The sequence below is a fragment of the Nuphar pumila genome, chromosome 4, assembly GCF_984573655.1.
Source record: "Nuphar pumila chromosome 4, dmNupPumi1.hap1.1, whole genome shotgun sequence".
NCBI lineage: Eukaryota > Viridiplantae > Streptophyta > Magnoliopsida > Nymphaeales > Nymphaeaceae > Nuphar > Nuphar pumila.
The window spans coordinates 48,890,104-48,899,234 of NC_143252.1; positions in this window are offsets into that span (position 1 = coordinate 48,890,104).

Genomic DNA, 9,131 nt, shown 5'->3' on the forward strand with positions numbered 1-9,131 from the left:
CCGGAACGATGTCTGAGGCAGTTTTCGCAGCGGCAAGTTCGTGCCAACACCCGTTTCCCAACAGGCAACGTGTCAGAATTCAACCTGCAGTCGGATCAGTGGTCTGGGGCATATCATGTCGCTAAATATACCTGGAACGCATTTATTTCTCTGTCTATTTTTCCTGGGCCAAATGTATCATCTGAATATCAAGAGTGGTGGCAAACTGTCTGCCCACCCTCTCTTTGTCTTTGAAAAGATATCAATAAAAATTTACTTTTTGGCCAAAAAAAAAAAAATTGTTGCTTTCTGTATTTTGTTTATAGCGCAAATAAAAGTCACAAAAACTTGAGTGACGACCTAATCCCGGGTAAAAGGGATATTCCTTCCGCATTTCTTCAAATCTTATCATGGTTGACGACCTCGCCTAGGTAACAAGGCACATTTCTCTGTTATCATCAAATGGTAATACAATTATCACAAATCGTGTGATGACCCAATCCCGGGTAATGGGATAATCTCTTGAAATTGTCTACCAAATCCCCTCATGTCTTGCTTTTTCTCAAAGAAATTATGATTTTTCAAAAAGCTTCTCCATACTCTAACCATTCCCATATTCTGCAGGAAAGCTTTGGCATCTGAAAAATGGTTCAGACAAGGGCTGATAAGAGGGCCGCTCAACAGCACAGTGACAGCGAGCTAGAGGAGATGAATTCTCCCCGATTATCCAAAAAGCATGACTCCGGAGATGAAAGCGATGTTGATCCGGCCATGTACCGGGTTTTTCAGAAAATGATGACTAAGATGATGGCTGAGCAGGCCAAAGCTGCTCCCAAGAAGGCAGCTTCTAAAAGCAAAGCTAAGAAAAAGCCCATAAAGAAGCCGGTTAAGATCAGCAAGCAGAAAGTACAACGTGACAGCACCTCTGAGGGTTCTGGGTCAGAAGAAGTCTCTGAGGAAGAAGAGCAGCTAATCTACATCCCAAAACATCTGCGGCAGCTCAAGAGGCCGGTAGAGGAGCCAGTGTCAGTGAACAAGCCCAAGCATGGGCCCCCCGCAGAGGACTCGATCCAGGCACTGACAAAAATCGTCAAAGACCTGCAAGTCCGGGATAAGGGAAAAAGGTCATACACTAGGCAGGATTTCTACCTTGGTTTGGAAGGAGACATCAATTTGGAGAATCTCCTCCGAAAATTCATTAAATTCGATGGATCCAGAGATCCCAAGGCCCACCTTGCCATGTTCTTCGCAGAATGCGCCCGGTTCAGCGAAGACAACCGTGCCCTATTTCTCTGTTCTCCCCGCATTCTGGAGGGGATAGCTGCCAAATGGTATGCTGAGCACGTCAATCCCATCGAACTAAGGGATTTTGACAAGGTGGTCAACATGTTTGTTGAACGCTTCCTGTTCAACACGGATGCTCTGCCCACCCTGAACCACCTATGCAACCTGAAGCAGGAGCCCAATGAAAAGGCCAGGGATTTCATTCATAAGTGGAGAAGCCTTTGCAACAAAATGAGAAATCCTATTTTCGAGGAGCATGCTCTCCAAGTCATTCTCAACAACTTCTCCCAGCCCCTAAAAAGCCTCCTCTTCCCATATCCCTCCAAATCGTTTATTGAACTGACGGAGCGAGCAGAATGGCTCGAGATGGGAGTAGAGAACGGGATGTATGAAGGTGTCGCCTTAGCCAAAAATGTGCAAGACCCAAAGAAGAAGGCACACTTCACCTACTCCACCGAGGTTCCAGGGGATGATCAAGGCAGTAGCAGTAAACAGGGCAGTGGCAGTGGCACAAAGCCCGAGCAGAACAGAGGAAGGAAAGGGAAATTCTTCAAGAACAATGATAAGCCTCTTCCGACCAGTCCTCAACAAAAGGGGGGCCTTCAAGAAAAGCCCAAACATATAAACTGGAGTAGGGATCGGAAGTTCACTCCCCTCGACCAGCCTCTGGAGAAAATTTTGGAATATTTGCTGTCTCACGGGATGGTAAAACTTCCCAAGGTGGCAGATCCACCAGTGCTCATGGGAAGGTTTAAGGAACAATACTGCAAATTCCACAGAGCGATGGGCCACGACACTGAGTATTGCTTCGTCCTGAAGCATCTGATTCAGGATTGTATTGATAAAAGCATCCTCATCGAGGATGAAGAAGAGGGCAAAATGGACATTCTGTCCGCCCCATTCCCAAAACATTCAGTGTCAACCATTTCAGAAGGTTCTTTTCTCCCGCAGAGTCACATACATCCTTGCTCCAGCAAAGAAATAAGTTTGCAGCATCAGGTGATGGTTCTACATCAGAATCAACCTGCATTTTAGAGAGGGGATATCCTCTCATTTTTAAATATCAGAAACATGTCAGTTGAGAGTGGAAAAATCCAAGTTTTTCCAAAAAGATTTATGAAAAGGGAAGCCTGCACAGAGGAAGCAGAAACCTCAGAAGCAGCAGAAGAGCGGGCCAAAAGCCTTCAGAAGCCTATCACAGCGCTCTCCAACATCTCCATTTTCGAGTTGACTCATGATTCTCCCCAGTATCAGGAAAAGCTCAATGATCTATTAAGAAAGATCAAAGTAAAGTCGGGCACCACGCCCGAAGACATGGCGCAGATAGTAAACCAATCAATGACTAACGCGCCTATTACCTTTTCAGATGAGGACTTGCCTAAGCCTCATTCATTCCACAACAATGCATTGTATATAGTGGCCAGGACCAGGGGCATGACTGTCTCGCACGTACTTGTGGATGGGGGCAGCAGTCTGAATATTTGCCCAGAAATGACAGCGAAAGCATTGGGATTAAAAGAAGAAGAATATGTGCCTGATCCCATCACCATCTACGGCTTTTATAATCACGGGCAGACTGCCAAGGGCAAGATCTTCCTGGAAATTTTTATCAACTACTCAGTGCACACGGTGCTATTCCATGTTGTCAATGTGCCGCCAACTTATAATCTATTATTGGGACGAACATGGATCCACAACGCCAATGCAGTTCCATCAACTCTCCACCAATGCATAAAGTGGTCCAAAGGTGAAATGATCACCACCATTTTGGGTGAAGATCCTGAAGAGAGGCTGCCACAGCCTATGATTCCTCGTCCGACATTCACAGCTGATATTCCAAGCATCCGAGAAGCGGATGAGATCAATCTCAGTGACAGTCTAGAGATGCTGAAGCTAAAAGATGTCATGGAAGAAGAAAATGTCGCAGCCACGGTCCAATGGCAGGGACCTTGTTTCTTCAAGCTAGGAGGACGCATCAATTACACCTCCTTCAAAGATCATCCCTTATTTCCTCAGTTCTCCAAAGCCAGAAAGGGATTTGATTTGCTGATAAAACATGGATACCAGCCATTCCGAGGCATGGGAAAAGATGAAGACGGCATGATAGAGCCCATCATTCCAGTTCGGCACGCGGACAGTTCAGGGTTGGGGTTCACCGGCCAGGATTCCAGCAAAAAGACAGTTTTTGTCAAAGGAAACAAATGAAGATGATGCCTTAGTTTTCCTGCTTTCTTTTCTTATCCTTTGTTAAATCTTGTAGGGACAACGCGATCCCATTTTTTGTCAATGTCTTGTAAATACTTCATTTCCAATCTATGAAAGATCAACTTTTTCCTCACATTTTTGAGCATCTATCATTTCTTCTTATATTTTGTTTATATCCTTGTTCTTTACTTACACAAAAGTTTGATTTGGCTCGTACTTTCTCTTAAATAAAAACCTTTCTTACATTTTCAGGACCATTAACTCCTGAATCAATGACAAGATTTGTTATCAATCCCAAGTATCTAAAATTGGCAAGGTTTCCTGGGATGAAGGACAGAGCAGAAGTCAGTCAGGCAGCAGAACAGGCTGAAGAGCCAGCCGAATTTGATTCCACCATTCAGGAATTGCCAGAATTTGCTCACATTCAGAAGCAGGATGAACCATCATCTTTGGTTCAAGATCCAACTGAGGATATTAACATTGGGTCAGAAGATGATCCGAAGATTCTCAAAATCGGGTCGAGTCTAAGCGAAGTTGAAAAAGCTAGACTCATCCAGTTTCTCAAAAAGCATCAGGAAGTGTTTGCCTGGACTTACGAAGATATGCCAGGGTTGGATATCAAGCTGGTTGAGCATCGACTCAAGTTGAAACCAGAAGCCAGACCAATCAAGCAGAAACTAAGGAAGTTAGATCCTCGAATTGAGCAACAAGTCAAGGAAGGACTTGAAGATTTATTAAAAGCAGGCTTCATCCGGGCCATTGATTACCCAGATTGGTTGGCGAATATTGTAGCCGTCCCTAAAAAGAACGGAAAAGTTTGGATTTGCATTGATTTCAGGGATCTTAATAAAGCCACCCCGAAAGATGATTATCCACTTCCTAATGTTGACCTCTTGATCGATAGCACAGCAGGCCATGCCATGTTTTCTTTCATGGACGGATATTCAGGTTATAATCAGATCAAGTTGGCCGTTCGTGATCAGTCGAAGACCTCATTTACTACTCCATGGGGAACCTTCTGCTATACAGTTATGCCATTTGGGCTCAAAAACGCCGGGGCAACTTATCAAAGAGCAATGGCCGTTATTTTCCACGATCAAATGCATAAGAATATGGATGCATATGTGGATGACATTTTGGTTAAGTCTAAAGAAGAAGAGGATCACCTTGATGCTCTTAGTCAAGTTTTTGAAAGACTTATTCTTTACAAGTTAAGACTTAACCCTCAAAAATGTGTTTTTGGAGTAGAGTCCGGCAAACTGCTCGGCTTCATCATCAGCAAGAAAGGGATCAAAGTGGATCCGGCTAAAGCGAAAGCCATTATTGACATGCCGCCTCCGACTAATCTGAGAGAATTGCGAAGTCTTCAAGGGCGTATTCAGTCTATTCGCAGGTTCATCTCCAATTTGGCCATAAGATGTGAGCCTTTTAACCATTTGCTAAGAAAAGGAGTTAAATTCGAATGGGAATCAGAATGCCAACTCTCGTTTAGCGCATCAAGCAATATCTCCTCAATCCACCAGTTTTGAAGCCGCCAAAGCTGGGAAAGCCTCTCTTACTATATATTTCAGTCAATCAGAATGCCTGTGGTGGATTCCTCGCTCAGTATGAAGAAGGCAGTTTGATAGAGCACGCCATCTACTACGTGAGCAAAACGTTCATTGATTATGAAAAGAAGTATTCTCAGATGGAGAAAACTTGTCTGGCTCTGGTCTGGATGTGCCAGAAATTGAGACATTACTTGTTGGCTTCTGAAATTAAGTTTCTTTCAAAGCTCAATCCGCTCAGATACATTCTTGAACAACCTTTTCTCACTGGACGAATCGCAAAGTGGCAAGTCCTGCTGATGCAATATGACTTAGAGTATGTTTCTCCAAAGTCGATTAAGGGCCAAGCGATCGCAGATCAGTTGGCAGATTTTCCTCTGACAGAATAAATTAAAACAGAGGATGATTTTCCTGATGAGCACATCTGTAACATCCAACAGCCCCCAGTTTGGAATATGTTCTTCGATGGCTCTAAAAATATGTTTGGCATTGGGATTGGAGTTTTGCTAATCACTCCAGAAAAAGAAATGATCCCTCATTCTCTCAAGCTCGGTTTTCAATGCACTCATAATATGGCCAAGTATGAAGCTTTAATACAAGGCCTCAAAATCTTGCAAAATTTTGATGTCAAGAGAGTGCATGCCTTTGGCGACTCACTACTTGTTGTCAGTCAAGTTAACACTGAATGGCAAGTGAAAGATCCCAAATTGATCCCATATCAGAAGATCGTCTTAGATCTTGTGGACAGCTTCAAAGAATTTCAGCTCAATCACATCAGAAGAGAGCATAATCAGATAGCCGATGGCTTAGCCAGTTTGGGCTCCATTTTATCATTCAAAGGTGGTGAGTCATGTCGCTCTTTCAAAGTTGGCAGACTCGAACAACCCGCTTTCGATTCAATTATGCAAGTAAACCAGGTCAATCAGAAGGAGAAGCCTTGGTATCAAAGTATCAAGAATTTCATTGAGTCTGGTGAATTTCCACCAGAAATGCCTAAAAGGGAGCAACGTGCAATCCAGCGTATGTCTACCCGATATTTCATTCTCGTCAATGTCCTCTACCGCCGTGGATTCAGTTCTGAGTATTCAAGATGCTTAGACAAAGAAGAAGCTTTGGAAGTTATCCAAGAGGCGCATGAAGGGATTTGTGGTGGCCATGTCGGCTATCAAACTCTCGTCAAACTGATCGTTCGAGCAGGGTACTATTGGAATACCATGCAGCAAGACTGTCATAGATTTGTGAAGAAATGCGTCAAGTGCCAATTACACGCGCCTTATATTCATGCTCCGGCCACATATCTACAATCAATTGTTTCTCCTTGGCCATTTTCTATGTGGGCTTTTGACGTCATCGGCCCGATTACTCCTTCTGCTTCCAACGGCCACAAATACTTCCTGGCTGCGACAGAGTATTTCACGAAATGGGTTGAAGTTGTTACTCTACGCACAGTAGAAGGCCGCCATGTGGTTTCTTTCATTCATAAGAACATCCTTTGCCGCTTCGGCATACCACATGATATTGTCTCAGATAATGGAACCCATTTCAAAAATGAGAGGATGAAAACCTTCTGTTCCAAATTTACAATTTCCCATTATTTCTCAGCTCCCTATTATCCTCAAGGGAACGGCCAAGCAGAGGCTACCAATAAGATTTTGATTCGTATTTTGGAAAGGACTGTGAAGACAGGTCGAGATTGGCATGAGAAAATTCATGACGCGCTTTGGGCATATCGGACCACCATTCGGACTCCGACTAATGCCACTCCTTCAGAACTTGTTTACGGAACTGAAGTAGTATTGCCTCTTCATGTCCAAAAGCCCGCTCTCAAATTCGCTTCTCTTATAGAATTACCACTTGATCAGTATCAGCAGCAGAGATTGGTGCAGCTAGATTTACTGGATGAAAAGAGGCTCAAGGCAGCGGAACATGCTCAAGCTTATCGGCAGAGAATAGCTCGGCATTATGCCAAGTGTAAGACCCACAATTTTTCAGATAACTCTGAATAAATTCCTGAGGCATTTTTCCAGTGAAAAATAGCGTTTTTATCGTAAAGCGAATCAAACTGATTCCTGCGATCCAAATATACTTAGGATATTCGTATCTTCACGAATATATGCTCAAACGCTCTGGAGATCATAACTTCCTCCCAGATCGAAATCAAGAGATTCCTGCGAGCCAACTTTCTTAGTTGCATCAATACGAAGATAATGGCCTACTCAGATTTTTTCGGAAAAAAATGCCGAAAACTCAACTTTTTGTGGGACCCACGAAAATGTTGGTGGGACCCACAGAAATATTCTTCAAAAAATATCCGGTGGGACCCACGAAAATATCTCATGGAAATATCTCAGATGGATAAGATCAAACAGTCAGATGGATAAGATCAAACAGTAAGATGGATAAGATCAAAGGGAATTTCTGAAAAAGCTATGGACTAAAATGGAAATTCTGAAACTTGGGGCTCAAGTTTCAGAATCTATAAATAGAGGAGCCCCCCTCCTTTGAAAAATCGTCTAGCCCTCTCTCTCTCCTCCTTTTCCAAACCTTCCCTACCTAGCCTAGCCTACCTGACCTGGTCTGAGCCTGCCTGACCTGGTCCTAACCCACCTGACCTAGGTCTGAACCCACCTGACCTAGCTCAAACCCAGTTGACTTGACTTGAACCTAGTTGGGTTGGAAGTCAAAGTCAAAGTCCTTTTTGGTCCAGCTTTTGGTTTGGATTTCTAAACCAGACTTAGCCTACTTGAGCTGAGTTCGAACCTGCTGAACCCAGTTGACTTGAATCGAACCCTGTTTGGTTCAAACCACTTAGGTTGAGTAGCTTGACCTGCTCTACCTCTTTCTCAACTAAGTCAGCTTCATCTGACTTAGTCTGACCTCTCGAAAGAAGGCTCGAAGCCAAAGAAGCAACCCGGAGTCGTTTCTTCCACGATTTGAAGTAAGTTCGCTTCATTAAACCATCTCTCTCAAGTATTTGATTGTTTGTATATAGCATATACTTTATGAAGTAGTATCTTACTTTAGTTCTTGGTTGAGCCCTCTAGTACACTTCGGTGTTCACGCGCTCGCCTCGTAACTATCGTTGGATACAGATCTAGGTGTATATCTGTTGATACTGCCGACGCGTCTTATATCGCACAGGCCATGTAATTTACCTTTGCCGTCGCGTCGTATGATGCCAAGGCTCCCTGCTTTCTGTACTTCCGATTACTGCACTTCCGATTATGCATTTACTTACGCCGTCGCGTCGAACGATGCCAAGGCTCCTGCTTTCTGCAATGTATTTACTTACGCCGTCGCGTCGAACGATGCCAAGGCTCCTGTTTTGTTATATATGTAGAATATTTCGTTCAGTTACACACCCTGAACAATAGTATATGCATTTCCTTTACGCCGCCGCTGTATAAAGCACAGGCTTCTGCTTATATTACATATATGGCGCGTAAGTGAGCGTTCAAACGGAGATCAACTCCAAAATCGCCCATGCGATTCCCTTACCGCTCCTCGTACAAGATTCTGCTTGACGAATGAAGCCCCTATTGGAAAGGCTTCGCCTTTTGGCAAAATGCTCTTTACGTAAAGACTAAATCAATTACGTATGGCCTGGCTATGGCCCAAGGTTTCGGTAACCTTGATGGATGCAAAGTACGCACAACGGTGCGCATCCATTTCCCGAGTTAAGCGTAGCGATTTCCCACTAAAGAGGGGAGATGCCGCTGAAATGGATAAAAGAAAACGCACGCTTTCTCCGTTAAAGAGAGGAAGTGCTGCTAAAATTCCTGAAGGGCTAAGAATAGCTCAGAAAGAACGTAGCAGAAGTGCTACCCAGTTATGGAACGCCTTCTACGATGTAGAAAGGTTCGTCGCACCACTGCCGGTAGAGCAGAGAAGGTGTTGACAGAATGGTTGGCAGAAGAGCTGCCAAAACCAGTTAAGTGGCACAATGATGTCCTTTGTTGGAATGATGTCAGAATGACTCGTCTCCCTGACACCTGCAAGGGCATCATACTTGTAAGAGCCGTTGCGCCAAAGTAGTGGTAGCGCCTTGACAAGGTCCTGAGCTCGTTGCGTAAAAATACGCCGAGTAGCCGATCCGTAGAGATCGAGTCATGTGCA